The sequence below is a fragment of the Pteropus alecto genome, unplaced genomic scaffold, assembly GCF_000325575.1.
Source record: "Pteropus alecto unplaced genomic scaffold, ASM32557v1 scaffold76, whole genome shotgun sequence".
NCBI classification, from domain to species: domain Eukaryota; kingdom Metazoa; phylum Chordata; class Mammalia; order Chiroptera; family Pteropodidae; genus Pteropus; species Pteropus alecto.
The window spans coordinates 17,378,620-17,398,543 of NW_006443138.1; the positions used below are offsets into that span (position 1 = coordinate 17,378,620).

The 19,924-nt window shown below is 31.8% G+C and overlaps 1 non-coding gene across 1 annotated transcript; it reads left to right on the forward strand.

Moving 5' to 3' along the window:
* Positions 1-18,810: 18,810 nt before the first annotated feature.
* On the forward strand, positions 18,811-18,929 carry LOC112472355. The gene has a single exon (XR_003043622.1). It is a non-coding gene; the product is annotated as a 5S ribosomal RNA (ribosomal RNA).
* Positions 18,930-19,924: the final 995 nt, after the last annotated feature.

The following is a 19,924-nucleotide window of genomic DNA, read 5'->3' on the forward strand; positions in this document are numbered from 1 at the left end:
TATATTGGTTTAAATATCACCAACATGCTACTTTGTGAGACTTTTCTCTGAATTTTTCTACTGCCATTCCTACAAGAAAACATTCTCATTCATATTGAAATGTTCTTTATGCAGGTGAAGTGTTTCTCCCTCTGGTGAAGATTAATTTCTACACTTGTTTTCTGGCTCCCGTGACTAATACCCATTTTTTTCTTCCTTTCTAAGATATTCCTGCATCAACTGAATGCTTTTTTCCTATATATTCAAACTCTCAACCCCCCTATACCTAGTAGCTTTGTCTCCTTTTCTATGTTTGATCCCAAAATAGTCTTCCCCCAATTTTTCCTTTCGCCTCTTGTGTTATCTCCCTTTTTAGTCTGTCTAAGGGTTTACATTTACTTTCAAGGCTTTAATGACCATATGCTTAGTTAGTCACTCCCAAATCTAAATCTAAAGTAACAATACTTTAGAAATATTATTTTAGCATTACTTTAGTAATAGTACTAAAGTCATTAAAATGTTGAGATTAAAAAGGAAGCAAAAATAAAATCCACATATTGCCAAATTTTGTTTTTCTCCCTTAGTGTAAAACAATTTGTTAACTGAGGCATTCAGTAACATAATATTTTTATTTTGCATTCATATATTTCTAGTTTGAAAACAAAGCATATATTAACTTTCTATTTCAGTCTGACCTATCGAAGTGATACGTTGTATAAAATGCTTTTTGAGTTTTTTGAACACAGCATGGAATTTGTTATTAACTTTTGCTCACTATGAATGAGATAGACCTTTGTAAGTTATTAACTTTTGCTCACTATGAATGAGATAGACCTTTGTAAGTTATTAAAGTATAAGTGATTTCTCCAAGGTACCATTTTAGATTTGGGGCTATTTTTTGACCCTTTTCCATTTAATGTTAAATATCTTGTTAGAGTCCAGGAATGTTCTTACTTGTGGAATTGTCTTAAGGAATCTCAACACTTTTGATTTGGGCATTGGAATATGAAAAATGAGCTTCATATCTTTACTCGGGTAGGAGAAATAAATTATACCCTTGCTACTACTGAATAAATGTTGTCTTTTCCAATCCATGAGTAAAAGACCTATTTCTGATTTCCAAAATGTTATCTAGGGCCTGAATTTATTACAATTTCAGCAATATCAAAACTATTTAATTAATCTTTTGATTAGGTGAAAATACTAAAATTAATGGATGTAAACAGATATAAACTGACACACTTTAATCATAGTGGAATTTGTAAGCCTCAAGTCTTCCATATGTAGGAATATGACATATTATAGAAGATGTCATATTCTTATATTATAGAAGATGAGAGAATATGACATAATGGTTGACTTTGAAAAGGCTACCAACTTGCCCAAAGTCACATTAAAATTTTTCATTTAATTCTCTTAAAAATAATGATAACTTGGCAACTATTTCAAGAAGAAATAATTAATGAGCTATATAGTATAGATATGGTATTATAGAATATCTTATCTTTAGGCTAGACTCAATTTGCTTAATTTCCTCTAGGGGAAAGAAAAGTTACTCAAATTTATATCTATAAATGTGCTAGGAGTTAACTAATGTCATAAGTTTTACCACACAAAATAACAATTTTATCAATAGAATTGTACATTGTACTATATGCTCTTCAAAATAGGAATAAGAATTAAAATGTTTCAGAGTTCGTTTCTTTGTCTTCCTAGCAATATTTACTTAGTTTAAAAAATCTATAGTGTTTTTTAACCTCGTTTTCTTTTATGTATTATTCCCAAAAGAAAAAAAAAAAAAAAAAAACTAAACCATACATCCAAAAAAGTTATAAAACCATATTTGATTTTTGGAGAAGTAGGGAGGTACAATCAAAACAATGAAATAAACACTGGCTTCACATGAAAACTTTCTGGTGCTGTTACAAACAACAGCATTCACTTCTCAAGAAAAAACAACAGGACATTTGACAGGACTTGAATGGCAGGAAGTTTGAGACAAAACTGGTAAATTGAGAATTTAAATGTTTGAAAGTACATGTTTTAAACTATAGTAATTTTTCAAAATAAAAACATTCAGAATTCTCTTTGGATTTTAAATGTAAAATCAGGCTGTTTCATATCCTAGAAATAAATTATTTAAATTGATGGAGAAATCAGGATTTCAAATTTCAGTAATAATAGGAAACGATGCATTCTGATTCCTGCAGACTAAGTGAAGAATCTATAGTTGATACCAGGGGGTGCTCAAAAATTAAACCACAATGTTTGGTGCTTGGGTACCACCTCAGTATCTGCAGATCAGAGATGCTTGTATATCTATGGGGTTATGTTTCAGGAAAGGGTTTCTAGAAGATCACACCCTTAGTTAAATTATAGGTTCTGAATTAGGAACAGCAATGTACACATAAAAATTCCTCAGGAAAGACTATTCCCCAGTATAAATAGGTAATAAATAGTTTCTCATGGGGCCAATATGGTATATATGTATAAAATCATTTAGAATTTAGACTATAAGATATAAAAACATAGTTTACTTTTTGTTCAGTCTAATATCATTCAGCACTGACAAGTGGGCTTACTATGTTTTAGATGAATTACTAGGTGTTACAGGTACTAAAATATTGTATAGGCCATAAGAAGTTTTTTTTTTTTTTAATATAAGAAAAATTGGACAGAGACAATATATCTACAGGAGGAACACGAAGTCGAGCCATTTTTGTTCAATATTTTTTCACTATTGCCTGAAACAATGCTTATCACATAATAGTACTCATTATATATTTGTTGGATGAATGGATATGGTAATTATAAGAGAATAAAAGTGTTCCAAGTGTTCAAAGAGTGGGTAGTCATGTATGGTATTTGTGGACTGTTTTGTGAGTTACATCTCTGGTTATTGCTCACAGCTATGTTCGGTGGTGGTCAACATAAAACCCTGTGATGCATTGTAAGAAGGATGTGAGGCATTACATTTCTTTTTCCTTCCATTTATTTGTTTATTCATCACTCATTAGTTTACTGAACACCTCTAATATGACAGGACTAAAATAAAAGATAAAATCTGCTACTAATGAGGTCATGGATTGGCGGATACAGGAAAATAAATAAGCAATTAAAATAGACTCTGGTAAATGCTGTTATATTTATTTTGCTTGATATTTCTTTCAGTTGTTCCCTTTTCACTTGTCAGGCTCACCTTAAAGTTTCCCTTTATGTGTTGTGTGAGCTGCCTCAATGGTATATGGCAAACTCCCATACTGACCTCATAGACCTAACTGTCTTTCACTTTAAGCAAGGAATTTTCCACAATAGACTCCCATACTGACCTCATAGACCTGTCTTTCACTTTAAGCAAGGAATTTTCCACAATCTTTATCAACTCCCACACTCGCTGTTCTTATTTGACAGTTTCTCAAACTAAAGACCTATGTATTTTCAACTTCAAGAATAACCTAAGAGGCTGAACTGCAGAGATTCCTAACATGCCCTGTAGTCAAACTGTTGTATGTTTGTATATATGTATGCATGTACGTATGCATGCATGTACGTATGCATGCATGTATGTATTTTTTATTATGGTGACATTGGTTAACAAAATCCAGTAAGTTTCAAGTGTACAATTCAACAGTAAGGCCTACATACATTGCATTGTGTGTTTAGAACACATCTACATTGGCCATTTACTCTGTGTGTGAATGAAGGTCATTGACCTCTGTGAGAGTCACTTTCCACATTTGAGAGATGGTGATGATAATAATATTTACACAATAAGTTTCTTTAGAGGCTTAAATGCATTAAAATCTATAAAATTCTTAGAATGGCATTTACATATCAGTTACTTATCCAAGTGTTCTAACCTGATTACTACCTTCTACTGAAAATATAGAGATTCTACTGATAGTAATGGCTAATCTTCAGAGGTTGATTTGCTATGGATGACCTAAAGCTTATTCTTTGGGATCCCTAATTTGGACAAGTATCTTAAGAGTCATATATTTTAGGTAAAATTTTTGAAATTGGTGTAATAACTGCAATCAGTTGAGACCACTATCTTTCCTGTATGACTTTCCTCTCTATCACATTTTCCCTAAGATAATGCTTTTGGATTCACCTCAGGTGTTACTGGAATCCAGTTAAAGAAGAGTTTAATTGGGGATATATGTAATTTGTTTTTAGTAGGAAGTAACTGAATGGTTCATAGCACCTTTGGTGTACAGTTAAATAATTGCTAAATAATTGCTAGTTATGAATAGCTTTCAGGAATACATCTACTGCCCATGATGCAAATATCTCAGGGCATTTGGATAGGGCTAGACGTTTTAATAAAAAGTAAACTCATTCTACGGCTCTGAGCACCAAAAATATGTTTGCGATAGTAGAGATATAGTTTGAAATGTGTAAAGCCAGAAGCTAATTTGCAGAAAATCCTGTAATCATAGAACATATAAAATTGTATGTGAAAATTTGTGTCTTTTCAATATCTTGTTAAAACTATCAATAATAATGATATATTAAAACATACTTTATCTTTCTATTCTTTATAAAAAATACTAAAATAATTTTCATGTTAATGGACAAAGAGAATTCAGCCAAAAATATAGAAAAGTATTTGACTGTGTTAAGCCATAATAGACAATTTTTTTCTAGATTTTGTGACGTTGATATTTGTCAGCTTTTTAAATTTTGTAGTTCTTTGTAACTTTTTAAATGTTCTAAACAAATGACAGAAATGTATTTAATTTTGAATTTGCAATTTTTTATTATTTTGTTTTTGAGTATAGTCCGCCAAAGTTTATAAACATTAGTTCCCATGAAAACTGAGTCCAACCTGGATAACATGTAATGGGTGATTTTATGTGCTGGGTAATATTTTTTTAGTGTTATTGAGATATGATTGACATACGGCACTGTATAAGTTTAAGGTGTACCACCTAATGACTTGATTTACAGATATTGTAAAATGATTACCACAATAAATTTAGTTAACATCTATCATGTCATATTAACACACACACAAAAATATATTTTTTTTCCTTGTACTGAAAACTTTTAGGATCTATTCTCTTAGAAACTTTTAAATATAGCATATAGTGGTGTTAGCCAACATCATCATGTTGTACATTACATACCTGTGTTTATTTATCTAATAGCTTGTGCCTTTGGACCACCTTCATCCAATTCCTCCATCTACGTATCTCTCACCTCTGGTGACCACAAATCTGATCTCTTTTTCTATGAGTTTATTTTTTTTAAGATTCCACATATAAGTGAGATCATCCAGTATTCATCTTTCTCTTTGATTTATTTCACTTAGTATAATGCCCTTACCGTCCATCCATGTTTTTTCAAATGTCAGGATTCCCATCTTTTTTTATGATTAAATAATGTTCCATTATGTATGTGTGTATATCAAAAATTATATATCCATTCATCTTTTGATGGACATTTAGGTTGCTTCTATGGCTTGGCTATTGGAAATAATAATGCAGTGAACATGAAGGTGAAGATATCTCTTCCATATAGTGTCTCAATACAGACAATTTTATCTCCTGAATTCCTCCTCCCTCCCTGATAGCCAGCCTTTAATTCATCTTTTTTTTCTTTCCTCTAGCATAACTGTAGATTGTAAATATCTATGAAACATTGCTTTTTTTTTTTTTCTGTTTTATACTCTCTCTTCAAAGTATCACATACTGGAGAAATTATAACTTAATCCCTTGAATTTAAATCTCTAATCCCTGTCTTAAGCACTACCTAAGAATTCATTTATACCTTAGTTCATTGGTTCTAAACCTCCATGGTATGTTAAAATCAACTAAAGAGCTATAAATTTTAATATTCAGCTAATATTCCAGACCAATTAAATCAGAATTTCTAGTAGTTTGTTCAAGGCGTAATATTTTAAGGGCAAAGTCAATAGGCAAGTTTGCGATCCAATGGCTTGATTGAAGAATAGGTTTTGATTTGGGGTAAAATAGAGAATGTTTCCTGACAGAGAAGAAAGCACTCAGGAGGAAAAAAAAAATGTACATAGTACATAATGTAGGGATTTCTTAAAATGGAATTTTGCTTCTTAATAGCTAGCGAAGTGAGTAAGGGAAGAAATGTGAATTCTGGCCCTGTCACTTTACTAGTTGTGTGAGCTCAGAGGCACTATTAAATTATGTACAATCTCGAGATTCTTATTTATAATATGGGTATAATGTATACCCTATGGTTTGTTGTGAAGAAAGAGAAAGTAAATGTACAATAACTGTCGATTAAAATTAAAATGTACTATTACTATTGTTATTAATTACAAAGGCTCATAGTACTTAGCAGGTGATTCAAGACAGTTGTAACTCTTAATTGCATATTTTTGTATAGTACTTTCTAATGGTAAAATTCTCTGGGCTCTCAGGGTTTGGTCACGTCTGTCTCATTCACTGCTATAATCACAGCCTCTAACAAATAACCTGATAGAGACTATAACTTAAAAATATGACTAAATGGATGAGTAAATGAATGTGTTATATAGCTTACTCTCGTTGGTCTAAAACAGAAGTATGACATCAGATTATATTTTTCTTTTGTGCTCTCCTATGATCTTTTTCTCTTACTTGATAAACAAAAAATTAAAGACAATAATAGTTTATTGTGTGTCAGGCACTGTTCTAAGCACTTTACAAAATTAATATTTACAATCTTATGAATTAGGTAGTATCACTGTTTCCATTTTACAGATTAAAAAAAAAACCATTAAGAATAGAGAGTTTAAGTCATTTGTCTGAATACAGCTAGAAAGCTCTTGAGTTGGGGTTTGAATTTAGGTAAAAAGACATGACAACAAATTCTAATAATTGACCTTCCTGCTGCAGTCATCACTTCATCCATGTAAAAGCAGCCATTGTTATGAACTATTTGAAGTCCTTGAACCAATTGCTAATCTCTTTTCCAAAAAGTTCCAAACAACTTTTATCCTCTAGGCTTCTTGGGAACTAGTCATAACTCTCAAGAGTGGGGCAGGGGAAACAACATTGCGTAAAGAGATATAATCATATTTACTTTGCTTGGAAAAACAATTTTTACTTTGCAAAAATTATGTTATTAATTTTTATTTGGCTTCGACAAAAACACCTGGACCGAAATCAATACAGCTATTATTTGTGTTATGTTCAGATATTCTGCTGGAAGCAATAATAAATTTAGATTTTTCTTTTTTAGTATTATGACATAGCTCATTAGAGTGTTAGCAGTCATATTTAAGAGTCCTTACATTGCAACATTAGGTTTTTACTTATTAAAAAATGCTCATTATTTATAAGGTATTCACTGAATAAGAGTTCACCTAGTTTGATTTTCTCCTAAAAAGTGGTGATAGGAAGGTATACGCCATGGATTACACAATTTCATTTCCTTTAAAACTCTTTAGAAGATAAAAATCAGGTCAAGATAAAACTCTGTACAACCGCAGAACTCAAGAAAATACCAGATGTATTTCTAACATTTATAATGAGAAAGATCTCTTTCAGTCTGAAGTTATTTTTAGATGGATGAGTAAAAGGATAGATTGCCTTTTAAATTGTAAGTATTCTTTTTCCACTATTATATTTTTAATAATTTTAAACGAGTTATGTCTTCTATCTCAGCTTTCTTAGTTTCGGATTACATGGATATAGGCAAATAAAAACATTATAGAAATTGCAAGAAAATTTTCATGTATCTCAGAAGAACACAATTAGAATTCCAGGTAATATTAAGAAAGTGGTTGGCCATTCCTAATATAAATATGTTTGCCCAAGATGGATGGTAGACATTGTGGGCGATGAGCCACCAGCCTAGGTAAAATTTCAAGAAATAAAATCACAAATTTCTTTCTTTCCAACAGCAGACATTTCACTGCTGTTAATATTGAAATAAACATTTCCCTTGGAAACATCTGTTAGAGTGACATGTCAATAATTAAAATGAATATTGAGGATACTAGAATATGCCAATTAAAAAATCATTTAATGAAAAACGCTATTAAAAAAAAACTTGGAGATAAATTTCAACTATAAATTCCAGTCAACAATGTTTACTGTAAAATGTGTAGAGTATTGTATCATGTTATATGCAAACAGCCACTTTTTAAATGATATTTAATTTGAAATACTAACTGTATCTACTTAGAGATTCCATTTGTGTGCCTTGCCAAAAAATATGGCTAGTCTCTTATTTTGCATAGTTTCATTCAATTCAACAAAGAATTAAAACAATACCTATGAATAAAGTACAGGAGAGATATTTAATACTGTGGAAAGTGATTTAAAGGGAATAGTCCTTTTATACAGGTATAAAATGGGGCTCCATCGTCACAGAGGCAAAAACTAGAATATATCAATTTAACTTAAAAAAACAAAGATGTTTTCTTAAAAGTGGAATTAAATGATGGATAAAACTAAAGAAGAGAAAACTTGGATCTCTTCAATCAGTTCAATATGTTGATTTTATTCCTCCTATTGACAAAATACTTAACGTTAATACAATTCATATTTATAAAGGTTAATTTAATACTAATATACTGGAAAAAATTACATCTTCTCTTGTTACATAAGTACCGCAGCTTCTTAAGATGCAGCATTAAACTTTGGCTTTTTCATGTACACCCACTTTTTCAAAATACTCACCTATCATCAAGTTTTTGTGGTCACTTCTATGCTGCTGCCCAAGTTCATATCACAATTCCTCACCTCTTAACCAAACAAAGTGTGACAGAGATTTGTGTGTTCACCTTTTACTTCTGGGCACACAAATATACTATATTTCCCAGCCTCCTTACAGTTTTACACAATAAAATGTGGACAACGGTGATTAGTATATGTCACTTCAAGGCCCAGCTTCCAACAATCTTCCACACAGAAGTCTTGACTCTTTTGATCTTTATTCACCAAATGAATGGAGATACTGGACTAGGTCTGAGCAACAAGATGTAAACAACCTGCCCCCTGAATAATCAGAAGTGCTTGCCAACAAAAATGTCTTAATTGGAGCAAAGAATTCACTTGTTATATGAAGCTAGTAAGATTTTCAGATTTGTTATTACAGCAGCTAGCATTATTTACTCTATTTCAAATACACCAGTAAAATATTTACAAATGATCACTTCCATCTTCATCTGCATAATGCAATGTCATTTTAAATTCTCAAGTCTCAAAACAGACTCTTAATATCCCCTTCCAATTAGTTTTCCTGTGCAACATTTCTGTTTTTCTGTTAATGGTATCATCATTCTAGAAGCGGTTGTCAAAAAAGAAAATATGATGCAATCTAATTTGGGATTTTGGTGATTGAGAACAGGCATTTTGAAGTCTTACCATAGGAGAATTAACTTTACTAGAGATGTTTGATACATTCAATTGTTGTATTTTAGCAGATACGATTTGGCAGCAAAATTTGATTGTATATTATAATATTTATACTACAATATATTCCTTTAGAACTTGGAAAGGCACTAAGGCTATATAACGAGCTATTCTATGCTCCAGCATAATGTAATTTGAAATCTTTCAGATTATTGTATTAATTCACGTTCATCAGAATTCATTAGAATAATTTATTAGTTTCATCATGAAAAGTATCCAATACTCATTTCCTGAGTTCATAGCAGATTACTCATATGGATACCACTGGGTAGTAAGATATAAGAGAAGCCTCAAATCACATATGAGTCATGCCATCTCTGCAAATGTAGACGATGTGTGTAATTCCTTTTTTTTTTCCTTTCTCACTTGAAAGTAATCAAAGGAATAACTCCAGACATGCTTATTACAAAGGACTGGTAAATTTCTACCACTGTGGCAGGGCTGGCAGCTAGGCTACAGTTGTTAGAATGCCAAATCCCAGACGTGGCATGATTAAATACAGTGTCTAATCATTTTGCTATAGTAAATTCACAAAGCAGTCTGATTACAGCTTGCCCCTGTCTTCATGGTGGTACACGTGTTATACATTTGCTATGAAATTACTAGTGTAAATTTGTAACCAAATCATATTGTTTATAAAGAATTTTTTTTTTACAATTAAGAAAAAAACTTATTTGCGTGTTTCACTAGTTCTGTTTTAAAAGCTGATATTAATTGTGCCTCTCACTATTTTAGTATTAGTTTTTTTTTTTGCATTCTTATTTAGCTATAATTTTATTTTTTCTGGGTTTTTCATTATGCTGAAAAAATTTCTATCTATATATACATATATAGATATATAGATATAGATATTTAAAACCTAAGATTATATATATATATAACCTAAGGTGCAAAAGTCAGTTATTTAAAGTTCTAATGTTCAAATAATATTTGACAAATATTTATTGATGTTCTCAAATACAAATATTAGAGGTGTTTAAAATATACATATTAACAAGTTTACAAAAATAGATTTTGTGTCTTTAGGCTATAATAATAAATGAAATATTTAGAGTTACAACTTATTTTAATATCTTGGCTAAGAAGATATGCAGGAATATTTGAAGAAAATATATTAAATCAGTTTGTTTCTGTATACCACATTAATTCGCAACAGAATACATTTATTAAACTCTCTTGATAATATGCAATACATTAAATACATCGTTAAAGTTTGGCTGTGAACCTACTGTTATTATAGTGCTTTTTGTTAGTGTATTTCCTATAAATATTTTCTTCTAGCCCTTTTCTACATAAGGAAACATCTAAAATTTGACTTTTATTTTTTATTTGAGGTTTTTGTCTTTGTATTAAAACACACCAACTGTGATTAATTGATAGGAAATCTCTGTAAATTTTTGTTGTTCACTGACAGGTGGATCCTGAAGAGAAAATTCGAGGTCCTATTGAACTAGTAATCTATCAAAGTAGCCAGACCCACATCTGTGAATACAGTCTGTTTCAAGTTGTCAATAAATATTACTGAATGCTTATCCCAAATCTCGACATTTAGTTTCTAGGTGTATATTCCATGTCGCACCAAGGAAGTTCAGTGTCTCCTTTCTTACCTGCGAACACTTTTCCTCCTCTCTTATGGATTGTGTTGTCTTCAGAACTTTTCTCTCTTAAGAGTCATGAATTCCTCCTGATTTTTCTCACCAGGCTTGCATATCCCCTCAGCACCAATATTATATATGGCACTTTACTCAATAAATTTATTTAGATGGGCAAATTTAACATGCCCAAACTGACTTCAATATCCTGCTTCAAGCCTGCTGCTGCCACAGTGACCCCTATCTCACTAAGGCACTATCCAGTACTCTTTTTTTTAGCCCCCAAATCTAGAAGTCATCCATGTCTAATCATTTTGCTATAGTAAATTCACAAAGTTGTCTCACACTTCATATCCAATGCACCCATAAATTCTGTTAGCTGTACATTTAAAATACTTCCATAATCTGACCATGACTTTTATCTCATCTGTTACCACTCTAATCCAAATTACCATCACTCTTGTTTTGACCTCTACCACTAGACTCCTCAATGGTCTTACCTTTTTCTACCCTTGCCCTACCTATAGTCTCTTCTCACAGCAGCTGAGAAATCATGTCAATCTTCTTACTGAAACAAATTTCCAGTGAGTTCACATAACATTTAGGAAAAAATCTGATGTCCTGAAGACGTTTTCAAGTCCTACATGATTTGGCCTCTACTTTTATCTCCTACCCTCCTCTCCTTTTGCTAATTCTGCTGTAGCGACACTCAACTTCTTGCTGTTCTTTGAAAAGTTCAAGTTCAGTCCACCCCAAGGTTTTTGCATTTTCCTGTTCTCCCTGCCAGAATATATTATTCCCAAATTGAAGATGCCTTCTCAAACTTCATTTTTTTTTTTGTTTAAGTGTTCCTTTTTTCTGCTCATCCCATCATCCAATCTCATTTATTACCCAATTTCTTACAAAGCTTTTCTTAATAGCTCTTAACACTACCTACAATTTTACAGTATTTACTTTTCATTGTCTGTCTTCACTATGAAGGAGTTCAGAGCATGTCATCCCAAAATATGTCACTTTGGCATATTGATTATTTTAATTTTAAGACACTTGAGAAACAGCAGGTGAAAGAATGGTACTCTGACCCTCATTTTCTCTTCCTAAAAGCAAGAGATAAAACTTTCATTTGAAAGGTGCCCTCCCTGTACTGAGGAAGAAAGGTATTCTTATTACCAGAGATAGGAAGTTGAGGCTGAGAAATCTGTACAAATTTTGTTACACGAACCCTATCTTTTTGGTCACTTCTCCACAATTTACTGTCCCTAGCCCAAACCCCTCTGTCTTGTCAATTCTTCACAAATGTATTGCTTCTTGTCTAAAAGATATAAAAGCTTTGTGTTTTGGGTTACTTCTTCAATCTTTATTCTCCTGTGAAGGCTCTCATATACATGCAAAAAATCAACAAAACTTGTATACTTTCTCCTGTTCAATCTACCTTATGTCAACTTAACTTTTAGTCCCAGCCAGAGACCAAAATGGGTAAAGGATTTTCCTTCTCTTACATCTACCAGAATTTAACTCTATGAACAAGATCTCTGTCTTACTGGCTATAGTATCCTCATTGTCTGAAACAGTTTCAATAAATGTTTGCTAAGGAAATAAATGACCAAATCATAAATTAAAATTCACATCTTTTTATCATAGCTCATTAATAATGATTTTACTTATTCCAATTAAAATACAATTTCTCCTACCTCTGTGAGCCCCTTGAATAAGCAACAGAAAAGGAACCACAGTACACAGCTCTAGCCTTTTCACTTTAATTAACCCTGTTGATCTGCTTCTAGCTCATCCCTCTGACTTAACTACTAACTACATTTCTCACAGGGTCAGTTACTTTGCTGAGAATCATCTATAACAGTTAATTCTTAAACTTTAGCATGCATCAGAATCACCTGAAAAGCTTATTAAAACAAAAATGGCAGGACCCCAACCCCAGAACTTCTCATTAAGTAGGTCTGGGTGTGGCTAGAAAATTTGCATTTTTAACTAGTACTCAAATATTGCTGATTCTGCTAGTCTGGGGACAACATTTTGAGAACCACATATCTTAGAATGTCTGGATGATGGCTATCTCCCTTTGTTATGTCTTCCTTACAGATGGACCTGAGGAAACTGAGGTGGAAGTTTTCCACAGAATAGGATAAGCAATGGGACTAAGGGCCTGCAAGCTATGTAGGCCCAGCTGTGGAAGTGAGCAGTTGTCAGAGGAAGTGTACTGAAGAGTTTTTGAAGCAATATTTCAAACTTAAAATTTGACAAAATGAAAAAGAGAAACTAATAAAAGAGATAGAGATAGAGACAAAGATAAAGATAGAGAATAGAGAAGATAAAAAGGAGAGAAGGAAAAGGAAGAAGAAGGGAGAAGAGACTTGGAACAATTAAGATGCTGACATCTGTAGAAATTCAGAAAGTATAGGGAACGCCAGAAATGCCTGAAGGAACCAGCTGAAGCTGATTTGGAGAATCTGGTGTTTGCAGTAAATTTTCCTATGGTATTTATGGATTCAGATTTAGAGAGAATTATATGGGGCTGTGAGAGAGGCAATAAAGAAACTAACACAAAGCAGAGAGCTTCCATCCCCATCATGTTTAGAGACTTTCATATAATAGGCAGATTCCTTCAGCTAAAATCTGTATTAGCTTTCTAGGGGTGTATTAATAAAGTACAATGAAATTGGTGGCTAAAACAAAATAAATTTATTCTATTACAGTCCTGGAGGCTAAAAGTCCAAAATCAAGGTGAGTACAAGGCTGTGCTCTCTCCAGAGGCTCTAGGGGAGGATCCCTCTTGGCCTTTTCCTAGCTTCTAGAGGTTGCCTAAAATCCTTGGCATTTCTTGGCTTACAGTTGCTTCACTCTAGTCTTTGCCTGTGTCATCACATGGCATTCTCCCAGTGTCACCCATTTTTCATGTTGTTCTGTGTCTTCTACTGCTGTTATTATGAAAGTGAACTTTAAAAGAAAAACATTAGTAAAATATTTTAAGTGGAGGAACTAACTGAATCTTTACTTTTGGCTGTGATCCTCCAAAAAGTTGTTCTTTGCAAATCATCATTTGTAACCTACTTGTTAAATCCTCATGTTGTCTCACCTGCTTACTCTATATTCTTTACCCTTTCATTAAGCTAAAATTGAGAGTTTCCAATTCTCTACCTCAACTCTTTAGTCAGGTATAAAGTCTACCAAAACTAATGAACTAATGAACTTTGATAGGAGCATGTAAACTCCTCACATCTCAGGAATTAATAATAATAACCAAAAGTTTACATATATTTAATGCTTATTACATATATTTAATCTTTGTTACAGTGTTTTATACATTAACAAACTGATTTAATATCTATTTTTGAAATAATGCACCCTCCCACCCTGCATGATCATTCTAATGCCAGTGAAAGGTGAGATAGCTATCCTGAAAGATGATATAGTCAATAAATGGAATGGGCAAAATATAATTCTGCATCTGATATGTGTTTTGTTTGCATTTTTCAAACAACACTGAGTAGGTGATTATCCACTCTTTATTGCCTGCCTTATTTATCATTTTTGTTTGTATCTGCCTTATATAATCTGATTCATGTGAAAATTTGAAATAAGGGGAATAATTAATATAATTTTTGTTTTGCTAGAATATGACAATATCCCAAATTTTGAGTTGTATGTATATGTCTGTGTTTGTGTAAAGGCACATCTGTCTGTAGAAATTCCTGAGTTTAATGAAATTATTTATATTGGGTAAAAAGTGATTTTTAATATTAGACTTTTATCATTATGGCAATAAAATTAGTTATAGTATAAGCCATTTTAAATAACTCCTGGTTTCTATCAAATGTTATTGATTTTTTTTATTTGATGAAAATATTTTAAATTTTGCAGAAGTTTATCCAACCAGAGCCATTTTAGTGCCATAGCCTGCCTCTCATGTCAAAGTTCTTTTTATAGCTATATATTTTATAACAGGTTTATGGGAGAGTCTGATCTTTGTTGGGTACAAACTTGAAAAGGATTTTCTTTCTTTAATAAATATCCTCAACTGTGCAATGCCAAATCTTCCTTCCCACAGGTAGCAGATTTCTTAATGACTTCTTGGGTAGATTTTATAACTTATTTCTTCTTTGTTATTAAAAAGTCTAGTCTAGTTTACAACTCAATCTCATATCCTTCCTCATTACAACTCAGGCCTGATTTGGGGCTAAGGACTGGAGTAAGAAGGAAGTGCCATTTGCTCTCTCATTTCCTTATTATCACGTAGAGTCAAATGGAAGTTTATTGTATGTCTCTCTGGGACATTTCCCCATCATCTTTCTTACTCTTTTATTTCTGTAGCTACTATAAGAAGAGATAAAGAGTAAAAGGACAAGAATCCCTTTATTGGGTTTTCAAGAACAATGCTTTGTTTCTCTTACTGTCAACTGCTTTATTCTCCTGGATCATGCTCATAGACTATCAAAGTCCTTAATGACAGAAGTTTAACTATTGGCTTTCTAATGAAGCACCTGGATAAGTTCCTTGGAGGTTCTATGTGGAACACACTCACTGTAAATTTTCCTCATTTATTATTTATATTCATTTAACACTAACATAGTTCTTACTTTGTGCTAAGTCCTGTTCTACAAGCTTTATAAATATAATAATCTGAAAATCATATGAATTAGGTACTTTTATTATTTAGATGGGGAAACTGAAGCACAGTGAAACTGAACAACTTGTGTAGGATCACATTGCTAGTAATTGGTTGACCTGGTATTTGAAACCACATAATCCGGCTCCAGTATCTTTGCTCTTTACTATATTTGTCTGCCTACATGTGGTTGTCTCTTGCTTGAGACAATTTAACAGGAAGTTGGTAGTAATTGTCTGGAGCCAAAGGTTTTCTAGACTAAAGATATAATTTTATAGTTTTGGAGTCATCAGTATATATTTTTGATTTTTGAATTCTGTGTGGATGCGATCTCTTGAAGGGAGGACCCAACTGAGGACAATGATAATATTTAAGAAGCACAGAAAGATTTTAGAGATGAAGACTTTAAAGAACCAGAGAGGTCAGAAAGTTTAGTGTCTACAACACATAGAGACATGGACATACCCAGCAAGCCAATTGCTTGTTGCTCATTTAAATCTCACTCTCTAACTATTTCTCATTCATTCAGAGAAGAGGCTAAACACTTACTTGGGAGCATGTTGGAAAAAGACATAACCTCAGTTTGCATAGCTCTCAGCAAAACAAAAGACTTAGAGTTAACAAAGCCTACCTCCTTAAAACATCGTTGTCATTAGAGAAGGAGTCAAAGGCAGTTTCCCTCAGACTTGAGCAGTTTAATCAATAATGTATCTAGGAGAAGTCTTGGAAATTCATTTTTCTTCTTATCACATATTCAGTGATATTTTAGTGTTCTTTATATATTGGCATACTGAATGAGCAACTGTCTGCCTGGCCTGAGTCTGCATTGAACCCTGAAGTTACTGGAGCCAAAGATTTGAGTGGTTTCAAATGGAAATGAACAGCTGCAAAATGTTCAAATATGTCCAGTGGATAAAGAATTGGGAAATTAGATTCTGTAATTAGAAGGCCATTCTGGTTTTGCAAGAGGAAATTGAGGTCATTCATTTCCCAGCTGCACCTCATGCCATTGTTAAAATTTGACGTTTCAATATTTAATTCATTTTGAATTTTTTCATATGATGTGAAATGCAGTTTCAAATTCATTTTTGTTTTGATGGTTACCCAGGTTTTCTAAAACCTTTTATAGAATGAGCTATTTTTTCCTTCCTGAGAGCTAAACATTTTTGTATATTAAAGTATCATAAATATATGCATATATTTCTGGCTTTTCCTAATTTGATAGTCTATTAATGTGCTATCTTATTTTACTTATGGAAGTTTTATAGTATATTTCAATATTAGGAGGCTAAGGCTACTCATTACACTTATTTCAAAGAATTTTCTTGGCTATTCATGTTTATTTCCTATATGGCATTTAGATTGTTTAATTCAAAAAAACTTTTTAATTGATACCACATTACATTATAAATCTAGTCTTCTTCCTTCATTAGTGTTTTAAAGTTTCTAGTCAAAGTCCTTATTTATTTCTAGTTAAGTTTATTTGTAGGCACTGTATATTTTTTTGTACTCTTGTAAGTGGGGTCTCCATTATAATTTTATTTTACTAAATCTTTTTATCGGTTGTTGTTGGTTAATTGAATTGCTTATATTTTATGTATTTTGACCAGTGAAAATCTTCAATATGGTTCAAACTATTTTATTTGAAAGCTACTTATTTATGCATATTAATTTATATGCTGAGTTATTTCTTATAATTTTAATTTTTTTCTCTCTTATTCCCTATGTTGTACTCTACATCCCTGTGACTGTGTACTTCTTCATCCCTCACCTATTATTGATAACATATTGCTCTTATAACTCTGAATTCTGTCTGCAGACATTTTACAATGGATCATCTTATTATGAATCATAAATAATATTGATCTGTAGTATTTTTATGCAGTATTTAACATGTTTTGGTATCTGTTGTGCTTTGAAAAATATAATTTAGTTATTTTTTAAATTATGATCTAAAGGAGTTTAAATATCTTTGAAATGACCTATTTGTTAAGGATTTTTATAAATTTCCTATGTAAAACCAAGGCCTAGAATTTTTGGTAGGAAGTCTTATTTTAACAACATAATTTTTTATGTGGAAATTGACATGTTTGGGATATTATTCCAAATGCAATGTTTCCATTTTTCTAGAAAAACATTTATTTTATTCAGGTTTTCAAATTCATTTTATTATTGAGCAAAGAAGCTTTTATACTGTTCCTAATTTTCTAATTTTTGTTTTTTATTCCATATTTTAAAATTTTTTGTATTTATTTATCCTTTTTTTATGACTAGTTTGGTTAGTAGTTTCTTGACTATACGATTATTTTGAGAACTAGTTTTAAATTTTATTGGTTATACTTTTTTCAGGTTTATAGTTTCTTTTATCATTAATAATTCCTCTGTTTTTCTTTGGCTTAGTTTGTGATTTGTTTTCTAACTTATTAAATCTAGTAGCTTAATTATTTCTTTTAATTGACATAAAATTTATAGCTATGGATTATGTTTATATGGCTTTAGCTATATCCTATAGGTTTCAATATAGAACATCTTCATTTAAATATTTTCTAGATTTTGTAACATATTGATTTGATTCTCTTTAGTGAAAAATTGTTTATGAAAAGTATCATTATTTATTTTTCGTGGGGTATTTTGGTTTTCTGATTTTTTATGTTAAAGATTTCTAGTTTTATTTCTCTTTAATCAGATAATATCTTTATAATATTTACATTTTGGGATTATAGAAGCTTTTTTAATAGTGGAGATTCTGATCATGCTTATTGTTTTGTGAACATGTAGGTAGTGATTTTTCACATGTAGAGTTAAATAGATTTCATTGAGACCTATCACATTCACAATGTTTGTTAGATCATCTGTCTTTACTTTTGATTATTATTTTCATATTATTTATCCACTTATCAGTCTGGACTAAAGAAATGAATTAAATTTTCTCACACTAGGGATTTTTAAAAATATTCCTTTGTGTCTATAGTTTTGCTTTATAATATTGACTTTGTTATTCTTAGTAAATAAATACTCTAAACTATTAAAACTTTAATGTTAACAGTCATCTTGAGCATCAAAGTAACTTTCTAATCTCTTTTAATGATTTTATGACATGAATTTAGCTTCCCCCCTCCACCAAATTTAATGAGGAATAACTGACGAATATAATTGTATATATTTAAAGTATACAATGTGATGATTTGATGTTCATATACATTCTGGAACAATTACTAAGATTAAGATAATTGTCTATGGCCATACCACCCTGAACCAGCCCGATCCCGTCTGATCTCGGAAGCTAAGCACGGTCGGGCCTGGTTAGTACTTGGATGGGAGACCACCTAGGAAGACCAGGTGCGGTAGGCATAAAAAATAAAATTAAAAAATAAGGGATTGGAAACTGACAAGGTCCTTGCAATCTGTGAGGTCAACCAAGGGTTGCCTCGCCTAAAATAAAAAAAAAAGGTAATTAACACATCCATCCCTTTATATAGTTAACTCTTTCGTCTGTGTGTGTATGAGTGTGTGTTTGTGTGTATGTGTGTGTGAATGAATGCTTAAGAAGTTCTACTTAGATCCACAGAACTTACCTTTTATATTTGAAAGTTTGTATCCTTTGACCTCTATCTCCCCATTTCTCCCTCCCCTCAATCCCTGGTAACCACCTTTCTATTTGTTCCCATGATAATAGATTTTTTTTTTTTTAAGATTCCACATATAAGTGATACCATACAGTATTTGTCTGCCTTAGTTGACTTACCATATTGTCACAAATGTCAGGATATCTTTCTTTTTTATTGCTGAATAATATTCCTCTGTGTGTGTTGTCACAAATGTCAAGATATCTTTCTTTTTTATTGCTGAATAATATTCCTGTGTGTGTGTGTGTGTGTGTGTGTGTGTGTGTATACTTCACAACTTCTTTATTCATTTTTCCATTGAAGAACATTAAGGTTGTTTCCAGATCTTGGGTATTGTGAATAATGCTGCAATAAACATGAGAATGCAGACATTTCTTTGAAATCCTGATTTCATTCCCTTTAGATATATTCACAGGAGTGGAATTGTTGGATCATATGGTTTTTCTATTCTTAATTTTTTGAGGAACCTTCATAATTTTTTATAACAACTATATCGATTATTATTCCCACCTACAGTGTATAAGGATTCCTTTTTCTTCATATCTTTGGCAACATTTGTTATCTCTCATCTTTTTTAATAAAAGCCATCCTAACAGGTATGAAGTCATATCTAATCATGTTTTTGACTTACATTTTCTGATATTAGTAATGCTGAACACCTTTTCATGTAATTGTTGGCCCTTTAAATAGTCTTTGGAACAATGTCTATTCGGGTCCTTT